The sequence below is a fragment of the Dipodomys merriami genome, unplaced genomic scaffold (genome assembly GCF_024711535.1).
Source record: "Dipodomys merriami isolate MVZ:Mamm:240054 unplaced genomic scaffold, mDipMer1.0.p SCAF_5, whole genome shotgun sequence".
Classification (NCBI taxonomy): Eukaryota; Metazoa; Chordata; class Mammalia; order Rodentia; family Heteromyidae; genus Dipodomys; species Dipodomys merriami.
Window position 1 is genome coordinate 7074909 of NW_027206068.1, and position 9649 is coordinate 7084557.

The following is a 9649-nucleotide window of genomic DNA, read 5'->3' on the forward strand; positions in this document are numbered from 1 at the left end:
AATGTGGTCAAAACTCAGTTAAAAAGAATATATTTCTCAAAAGGAATTGTGTGAGCAGGCTGAGAACAGTCAAAGAGAAACACAGGAATTGCATGAGCAGGCTTAGAACAGTCAAAGAGAATTACAGCAATTGCGTGAATGTGAGGAAGCTAATCAAAGACTAATACAGAAATTGCAAGAGCAGGATGAGAATAGACAAAGATCAATAGAGGCATTCATGGAATCCATGAACAGACAGCTGAAAGAAGTCAGGGAGACCACAAAGGGAATGCTGAATGGAGCCCAACAGAAGGAATGGGGAGTCCAAGGAAACCATAAACAATCAACTAAGTGATTTGAGAATAAACACTCAACACCAAATTAAGGAAGTAAATAAGTTCATACAAGATCTAAAACAAAGCTCCAACAAAGAATTTGAAGCCATCAAGGCTGACCAATTAGAAGGAAAAGAAATAAAAACAAAATAGAAAGTCTTGAGAGTAGGTTAGACCATGCAGAAGATCGAATCTTGGGGATTGAAGACAGCCTAGATATTATAGAGAAAGAACATAAAACTATCCAAGACAAATCCAAGAGTTGTGATAGATCCATTCAATATTTGGAAGACACCATCAGAAGGCCTAATCTGAGGATAATGGGTGTAGAAGATCATCTAGAGACAGAAGTTAATGGTCTACGAAATTTACTTAACAGGATCCTAGCAGAGAACTTCCCAAACATGCAAAAAGATAGGCGTATTCAGATACAAGAAGCTTTTAGCACCCCAAGTAGACCAGACCAGAACAGGACATCCCACCGTCACATTATAATCTGCACAGGATCAATTCAGAGCAAGGTTAAAGCTGTCAAGGAGAAAAGATCAATCACATATAAATGGAAACCAATGAGAATCACCTCAGGTTTCTCAGCAGAGACAATTAAAGCAAGAAGAGCCTGTAATGATGTATGCCATGCCCTAAAAACAAACAACTATCAACCAAGAATACTGTACCCAACTAAACTCTCCTACATAACCGAAGGTCAAATAATAAAGAAAAACAAAAACAATATATCTCCACCAAACCAGCCCTACAAAAGATACTTAAAGATGTCCTATGCATAGAAAACCAACAAGACAACAATAAAGGCCAAGAAACCACATCCAAACTGAGAATCCAAGAAACATAGGAAGACTCAGTTGTCGCAGCCCCCAAGAAGGTGGATAACATGGCAGGAAATACCAAACACCTCTCAGTCCTATCTCTCAACATTAACGGACTTAACTCTCCAATTAAGCAACATAGACTGTCTAGTAGGATTAAAAAGTGAGATCCTTCTATCTGCTGCCTTCAGAAGTCACATCTTGCCCATAAAAACAAACGTATTTTGAAAGTGAAAGGCTGGAACAAAATCTACCAAGCAAATTGCCCCCATAAAAAGGCAGAAGTTGCAATCCTTATATCAGATAAAATAGACTTCAAATTAAAATTAGTAAGAAGAGATAAAGAAGGTCGCTACATACTAGTTAAGGGATCTCTCCTTCAAGAGGATATTACAATTCTAAATATCTATTCACTAAACAGTGGAGCACCCAAATTTGTCCAAGAAATACTACTTTCCCTCAAATCTCACATAGATCCTAAGACATTAATTTTGGGGGACTTTAACAAACCACTACCCCCACTAGGTAGATCAACACAGCAAAAACTCAGCAGAGAAATCACAGATCTAAACAATGCATAGATCAACTAGATTTAACAGACATCTACGGAATATTCGACCCAGTAGCATAAGAATACACATTTTTCTCAGCAGCACATGGAACATTTTCCAAAATAGACCACATTTTAGGTCACAAAGCAAACTTGTCAAAATTCAGGAACATTGAAGTTACACCTTGCATTTTCTCAGACCACAAGAGAATAAAATTAGAACTCAACACTAAAAGCCACCAAAGAAAGTCTTGTAACACATAGAGGCTGAACAACACGCTGTTGAATCAACAGTGGGTCATGGAAGAGATTAGAAAGGAAATTCAAATGTTCATGCTATTCAACAAAAATGAACACACAAATTACCAGCTCCTCTGGGAAACAGCAAAGGCAGTACTCAGAGGCAAGTTTATAGCTCTGAGTTCCTACATCAACAAATTGGAGAGATCTGAAAAAAACAATTTAATGAGACATCTGAACCTCCTCAAAAAAGAGCAGCAAGCTAAACCCCCATCCAGTAGATGGAAAGAAATTATTAAAATTAAATCAGAATTAAACGAGTTAGAATCCAAAAACAACATAGAAAGAATCTTCAAAGAGTTGGTTCTTCAAAAAAAATAACAAAATTGACAGACCCTTAGCAAATCTTATCAGAAAAAGAAGAGAACACACCCAAATATATAAACTCAGAGATGAGAATGGAAACATCACCACAGAAAAAACCAAGATTCAGAACATTGTAAGGGAATACTTCTCAAACCTTTATGCTAATAAATTTGAGAATTTGGCAGAAATAGACCTTTCCTAGCAAATATTGACATGCTGAAACTAAACCAAGATGAGTTAAACCAACTTAACAGCCCCATATCAAGCATGAAATAGCAATAGCAATAAGAGACTTCCCATCTAAGGAAAGCCAGGACCAGATGGGTTTACAGTGGAGTTCTACAAGGCCTTCAAAGCAGAGCTCACACCAATACTCCTTCAATTCTAAAATGAAATTGAAAGAGAAAGTTCACTACCGAACTCATTCTATGAAGCCATCATAACCCTCATCCCAAAACTAGGAAAGGATTCTTCAAAGAAAGAGAACTATAGACCCATTTCTTTGATAAACATTGATGCAAAACTTGTCAACAAAATTTTGGCCAATTTACTTCACCAATTCATCCAAAAAATCATATACCAAGATCAAACAGGATTCATTTCAGGGATGAAAAGGTGGTTCAATATATGCAAATCAATTCATATAATTCATCACATCAATAAGAGCAAGGATAAGAACCACACGGTTATCTCAACAGATGCAGAAAAAGCATTTGACAAGATCCAACACCCCTTTATGATGAAGGTTCTGGAAAAACTAGGAATCCATGGAACTTTCCACAATACAATAAAGGCTGTATATGACAAACCTACAGCCAGCAGTATGCTTAATGGTAAAAAACTAAAGCCATTTCCTCTTAACTCAGGAATGAGACAAGGATGTCCACTCTCTCCACGTCTCTTCAATTTAGTATTAGAATGCCTAGCTACAGCAATAAGACAAGATGCAAACATAAAAGGAATCCAAATAGGGAAAGATGAAGTAAAAATTTCCCTCTTTGCAGATGACATGACTTGTACTTAAAGAATCCCATGGACTCCATGACTTGTACTTAAAGAATCCCATGGACTCCACTCCCAAATTACTCAAGCTGATTCAAAACTTTGGCAAAGTAGAAGGATATAAAATTAACCCTCAAAAATAAATGGCTTTTCTGTATGTCAACAATGAGAAAAGAGTGGCTAAAATCAGGAAAGCAACTCCATTAGTAATAGCCCCACAAAAAATAAAATACCTAGGAATTAACTTAACCAAAGAAGTGAAGGACCTCTATGATGAAAACTTGAAAAACCCTGAAAAAGGAAATCAAAACAGAACTTAGAAAGTGGCAAAACCTCCCATGCTCCTGGATTGGAAGGATCAATATCGTGAAAATGGCAATACTTCTCAAGGCTATCTACAAATTCAATGAGATACCTATCAGTATTCCAACCTCATTCTTCAAGGAAACAGAAGAGGCAATCTAAAAATTCATATGGAACAATAAAAGACCCTGAATAGCAAAAATGATCCTTAACAGAAAATACAGTGCTGGAGGAATATCAATACCAAATTTCAAACTCTACTACAAAGCCATAGTAATCAAAACAGCTTGGTACTGGCACAAGAAGAGACCTCAGGACCAGTGGAATAGAATTGAAAACCCAGAAATGAACCCACAGACCTATAGCCATCTAATCTTTGATAAGGGAGCTAAAAAATTAGAATGGAAGAAAGACAGCCTCTTCAGTAAATGGTGCTGGCAACATTGGTTAACTACTTGTAGAAAACTAAAGCTTGATCCTTATGTATCATCCTGCACCAGAATCAACTCCAAATGGATCAAAGATCTCGGAGTCAAAGCAGACACCCTGAAAACATTACAGGATGGAATAGGAGAAACCCTAGGTCTTGTTGGCACAGGGCAAATTTTCTTAATAGAGACCCGGAAACACAACAAATCAAAGAAAGGTTGGACAAATGGGATTGCATGAAACTGCAGAGCTTCTGCATGGCAAAAGATATAGCTAGTAAGATCAATAGAAAGCCCATGGATTGGGAGAAGATCTTCACTAGCCATACAACAGACAAGGGTCTCATATCTAAAATATACCTGGAACCCAAAAAATTAAATCTCCCAACAACAAATCCTCAAAGAAACAACTGCCCAATAAATAAGTGGGCTAAAGACTTAAAGAGAAACTTCTCTGAAGAGGAAAAAAGGATGGCCAATAGACACATGTAGAAATGCTCAACCTCTCTAGCCATAAAAGAGTTACAAATGAAAACAACATTGAGATACCACCTCACCCCAGTTAGAATGGCTATAATCAAGAACTCTAATAACAACAGATGCTGGAGGGGATGTGGACAGTAGGAAACCGTGCTGCATTGTTGGTGGGAGTGTAAACTTGTTCAACCACTTTGAAAATTAGTATGGAGGTTCCTCAAAAGATTCCACATAGAGCTCCCCTATGACCCAGCAATCCCACTTTTGGGCATTTACCCAAATGATCACAAACAAGACTATATCAAAGCTACCAGCACAACTATGTTTATTGCAGCATTATTTACCATAGCTAAGATATGGAACCAACCCAGATGCTCCTCAGTAGCTGAGTGGATCAAGAAAATGTGGTATATATACACAGTGGAATTCTATGCCTCCATCAGAAAGAATGACATTGCCCCATTTGTTAGGAAATGGAAAGATATGGAAAAAATTAAATTAAGTGAAGTAAGCCAGGCCCAAAGAAACATAGGTCCCTTGGTTTCCCTTATGTCTGAGACAAGCAGAATAGGTCAGGTAAGTTGATGTTAGGTGAAATGAACACCACGATAAGGACTCAAATGGTTTTTCTTTCTTGCTATTTTTTCTAACATATTTATAAGGTGATTTCTTTGTTGCTTTGTATGTCCCTCCCCCATGACATACCCTCTGTTTTCACTGTATTTGATGTTGGTATAATTTGTGGAGGGGAAGGGAAAAAACAAATTGTTTAAATAGGGATACAAGTAGACCCATTGCAACAATGAGATGTATAAGACATTATGTGGAAAAATGAACTTTACAACCTTGGCGGGGACAAGGGGGGTCAGGAGGGGCGATTGGAAGGGATGGTAAGGGGAAACAGAGGAAGCAACATGCTTGATAAGAAATGTACTCATTACCTTGCTCATGTAATTGTAACCCCTCTGTATGGTATTTTCACAATTAAAAGAAAGTATATTTCTCAGACTCCTTTGCAGTTATATGAGACTAACTAATTGAATTCTGGTAGGTTTATCAATAGGGACTTGAACTCAGGGCCTCTCACTCTCACTTGGCTCTTTACTCAAGGTTGAGACTCTACCCCCTTGAGCCATCGTCTAGATCTGGCTTTCACTGATTAATTGGATATAAGAGTTTTATGTAGTTTTCTGCCCAGGCTAGCTTTGAACCTTGATTCTCAGATCTCAGCCTTCTGAGTAGCTAGGACTACCGATGTGAGCCACCAGCAGCTGCCAGCTTCCTCTTTCTTAATATCATGCAGACCTCTGACCAGAGCTCTAGCAGCTATCTTAGACCCCTGAAGCTAATTTGAAGATAGAAGCCATATACTGGAAAAGGCAGAACAAAGGTCTCTTTGGAGCTGCATACTAACTTCAGCTTATCTCTTTTCTATGGGAGAGAGATAGCCACTTATGACTCTAAACCAGTATTATTTTAGATTTTCTGTTTTAGGAAGTCAAATCTAAATTTATTTGATGCAGACTTCTTCTAATATTATTTCTTCTTATTTGTGTTTTGGTGAGTTTTCTTGGAATCTTATGTAAGGTTTTCTTTTTGACATTCATTTTTATAATTTCCTGGAATTCTTTTTTGTTCTGTGAGTCCTCTTGTTTTCTTGATGCATCTTCTCGTCTGTGTTTCTTTGAAGGGAAGTGGTAGTTTTCTTTTGTTTTCAGCCTTGTTTCTGTGTCTGCCAAGTTTATTTATTTATTTTCTTTTGGTGGTAACCAAGTTTTATTGTAAAATAAGAAAACCAACAATGCTTGATAAGAAATGTACTCGTTATCTTGCCCCTGTAATTGTAACTCCTCTGCACGGTATTCTCACAATAAAAAAATAAAAAAGGAATATAAAAAGGGAGAAGGGGGTGGTAGTGACCGATGCTGATGTGCCTTGCAGCATGCAAAAGAAATCAACCCTGAGCATGTGGGTGGGTGGGTGGGTGAAGTAAAATGGGTCTTGGTGGATCCAGCGGACCCTACATGAGCCCAAGAGAGAATTCTCCAGCATGTGAAATGGGGTGACATTTACTGTTGCCAAAGTTCAAAAGAAGACTGACCAACATTTGGCTGGGCCAGTGGAATCTTGGCAACCGTCTTCCTCTCAAGTACTTGCCCAGTCTTGGAAATGATTAGCCTATCCCTGAACTAGCACCTCCAAGGGGGCCAAGCCCCAGTTACCAAATGGTAACTGGTTCAAGGCCAATCACACATTTTATTAATTCTTACAACAAAACCCTGTGAGGTAGGCACCATGATCAGTTTTTCATAGACGTTCCAACTTGAGTTTAGCTCCTTGGTTAGTTTTGTTGGAGAACTGGGCTACCAGTACCCTAACCCTTACATGAAGACATGTTCTTCTCTTCCAAATATTCCTCACAGCTAAAACTTTAAAAGCTAAGCTTTTGTGTCCTAGCTCCCATTGCCACCCCTAAAACACTGGTGCAGTGGGGGCCCCAAGTCATGGCGAATGGAAGAGTTCTTGGTTCTGGGTATTTCCGAAGCACACCAATGCCAAGCAGGGAGGCACACCAATGCCAAGCAGGGAGGCACGCACCTGAGTCCCAGGGAAGGAGGACAGGGGAAGGGGGCTGTTTCCAGTGGGAGAGAGGCAGAGGAGGTTAGTCCGAGTCAGGCCCCTGTCTCTGGCATATCAGTTTTTTATGACCGGAGGTAGGCTGCCCCTTCTTGGATTTCAGGTAGCTAGAGTGAGCCTTGCACTCCTCTGGTTCCTTTTCAATCTTTGAATTCAAAAGCTTCATTTATCATTCGGAACATCTCATTGCGCTCAAGCCCACGGATCTTCACCATCCAGCGGTTTCTTCTTTGGCTGAGGAGAGGAGGAGCTAGTGTTGGTAGGCAGTACTCCCTGGTAGAGGTGGAGGATCAGAACAAGGCTCCTCTTTTCTGCGGAAATTTTCCTCCTCTGTGCGCCCATCTCTCCCAGGACAGGCACCGACACATACCTCAAAGCTGTTGCGTCCCAGCAGTTTGCCACTGGAATCTTGCAGTGTGATAATGGTGAGGATGGACCGCCGGTTCACGTCCCCCACGCAGGAGCTGTTACACATGTGGTTGTAGTGGGTGGTGGTACAGTCAGAGCCAACCTCAGGTGGCCCATAAGGCACCGATACGCGGTGTCGGTAAGTGTGGCGGTCACTCAGATACTCTGCATGCAAATTCCCTTCCACTCGGATCAGATGCTCAGGAGGTGCTGGACCATCATTATCAGAACAGGCTCATGATGTGGGCAGCGCCTCACAACTTCTGTCATGGGCTGGGATTTCTTGTAGATGGCCATGGTGCGGACTCGTGTGCCAGGTGGAGGGGTTGAATCCACCCACAGCTGCCCTGGGCAGGTCTGCCAGCTGACAGAAAAGCTTGTTGAGGGTCGGGGAGTACGTGCATGCGACAGATTTGGCTGTCCCTGATTGCAGGAAGCCCAAGCCGAAGCCATAGTTGCCATGGTAGGTGTTTTGGGAAGGGACAAAAGATGACAGGGGCCATGGCGTGGCTGGTGCAGGGGCCACTGGGGCCGAGGCTTCGGGGACAGTATCTGTAGATGTTTGTACAGCTTCCTGCGGATCTTCTAACCACTTTGCAACGTCGTCTTCTGAGAACTCATTCATGGGAGAGGAAAGCGAGGTGGACAGAAAGCTGTCATCAGGAAGAAGTTTCCAGAAACTCATGACTCAGAGGGAGATCGATGTTAAGATCTGATGGCAGTTCTTCCATGACAGTACCCAAGAAGGCAGTCTGGCAGCTCTGGTCCTCAAGGGAGTGGGTCGCTTTCCTAGGATGCATGCTCTGAACCTGGATGCCAGGGGTGCCCAGAGCCCAGAAACCACCTTGCACCCACAGTGGTGACTACGGACTTTTCTTCAAGTTTATTTTTATTGTTAAGTTTTTGTTTCTCCTTTTTATGTTAAATGTTTTCTTGAAATAGATTCAAATGTTGGCTGACTTTTTATTGTCAAAGTCTGCTGAAGGGGAATACATGTCACTTGGCAGCTCTATGTCTGAGGGTGAGCTTCCATGACTGGACCATTCCTCTGCAAGGGTCAAGAAGGACACGTCCCAGAATGCACAATCCCCTGAAGGCAGGGCTAAGTCTATTGAGATTTTGTGTAAAAGGATCAACCTTTGACTAGAAGCTCAGGGATCTGGCAGGAGGAGACACTTACTGCTCTGTATGCTGATGTGTCTGATTTGCTATTCCCTGTCTTTCACCTTTTGTCCATTCTTATGGGTGCTGCTGTCCCCATGGAACATCTCTGAGTGACCTTCAAAGAGAGAAAGAAAGGAAGGAAGGAAGGAAAGAAAGAAAGAAAGAGAAAGAAGGAAAGAAAGAAAGAAAGAAAGAAAGAAAGAAAGAAAGATAAGTTGAGGGCAGATGGTTTATAACTGTAAGGAGGCTGAGATCTGAGGACTATAGTTCAAAGACAACCAGAGAAGAAAAGTCTGGATGACTCTTATTGCCAATTAACCAACAAAAAGCTGGTTAATTGAGCTGTGGCTCAAATGGTAGAACACCATCCTTGAGTGAAAATGCAAAGTGAGAGCCTTGAGTTCAATCCACAGTACCAGCACACACAGACACAAATATGAATAATTAAATTAAATCAAGTTACTATACTCTCTCTTGATTTGTCTCTGGAAGTTAATGAACAACAATTTAACATCAAATGTGTCTTGTATATTTGGCAGTGTGCTTTAGAGATTTAAACAAGCCAGAAAACAAGCATACAGGGGCCAAGACCAACAGCCTGAGGCGTTTGTACATTGCCACCATCTGCCATTGGTACATGCCAGATGGGTGAAAGACAGGTGCATTCTTTCTCTTTCATATAACTATAGTGTCCACAATTTGCTTCTTCTTTTGTGTACTGTGCGAGAAGGATGGAGAATCCAAAGTTCTAGGTCTTGCATTGCATGTGATTAATGCTACTGATTCTTGCATTTGCAATCAGCCTTTCATAATATCTGTTGTTAAAAATAGGTCATGCTATGGTGATGTGAATTGGGAAGACATTATCATAAGAATAATAAAATCAGTAAAGAAAAGCTAATTGTGCACTGGGTACTTAATATGCACTATCTT

At 40.6% G+C, this 9649-nt stretch overlaps 1 pseudogene; it reads right to left on the reverse strand.

Moving 5' to 3' along the window:
* Nucleotides 1–7169: 7169 nt before the first annotated feature.
* Nucleotides 7170–8317, reverse strand: LOC138810035 (cellular tumor antigen p53 pseudogene; annotated as a pseudogene).
* Between the last annotated feature and the right edge of the window lie 1332 nt (nucleotides 8318–9649).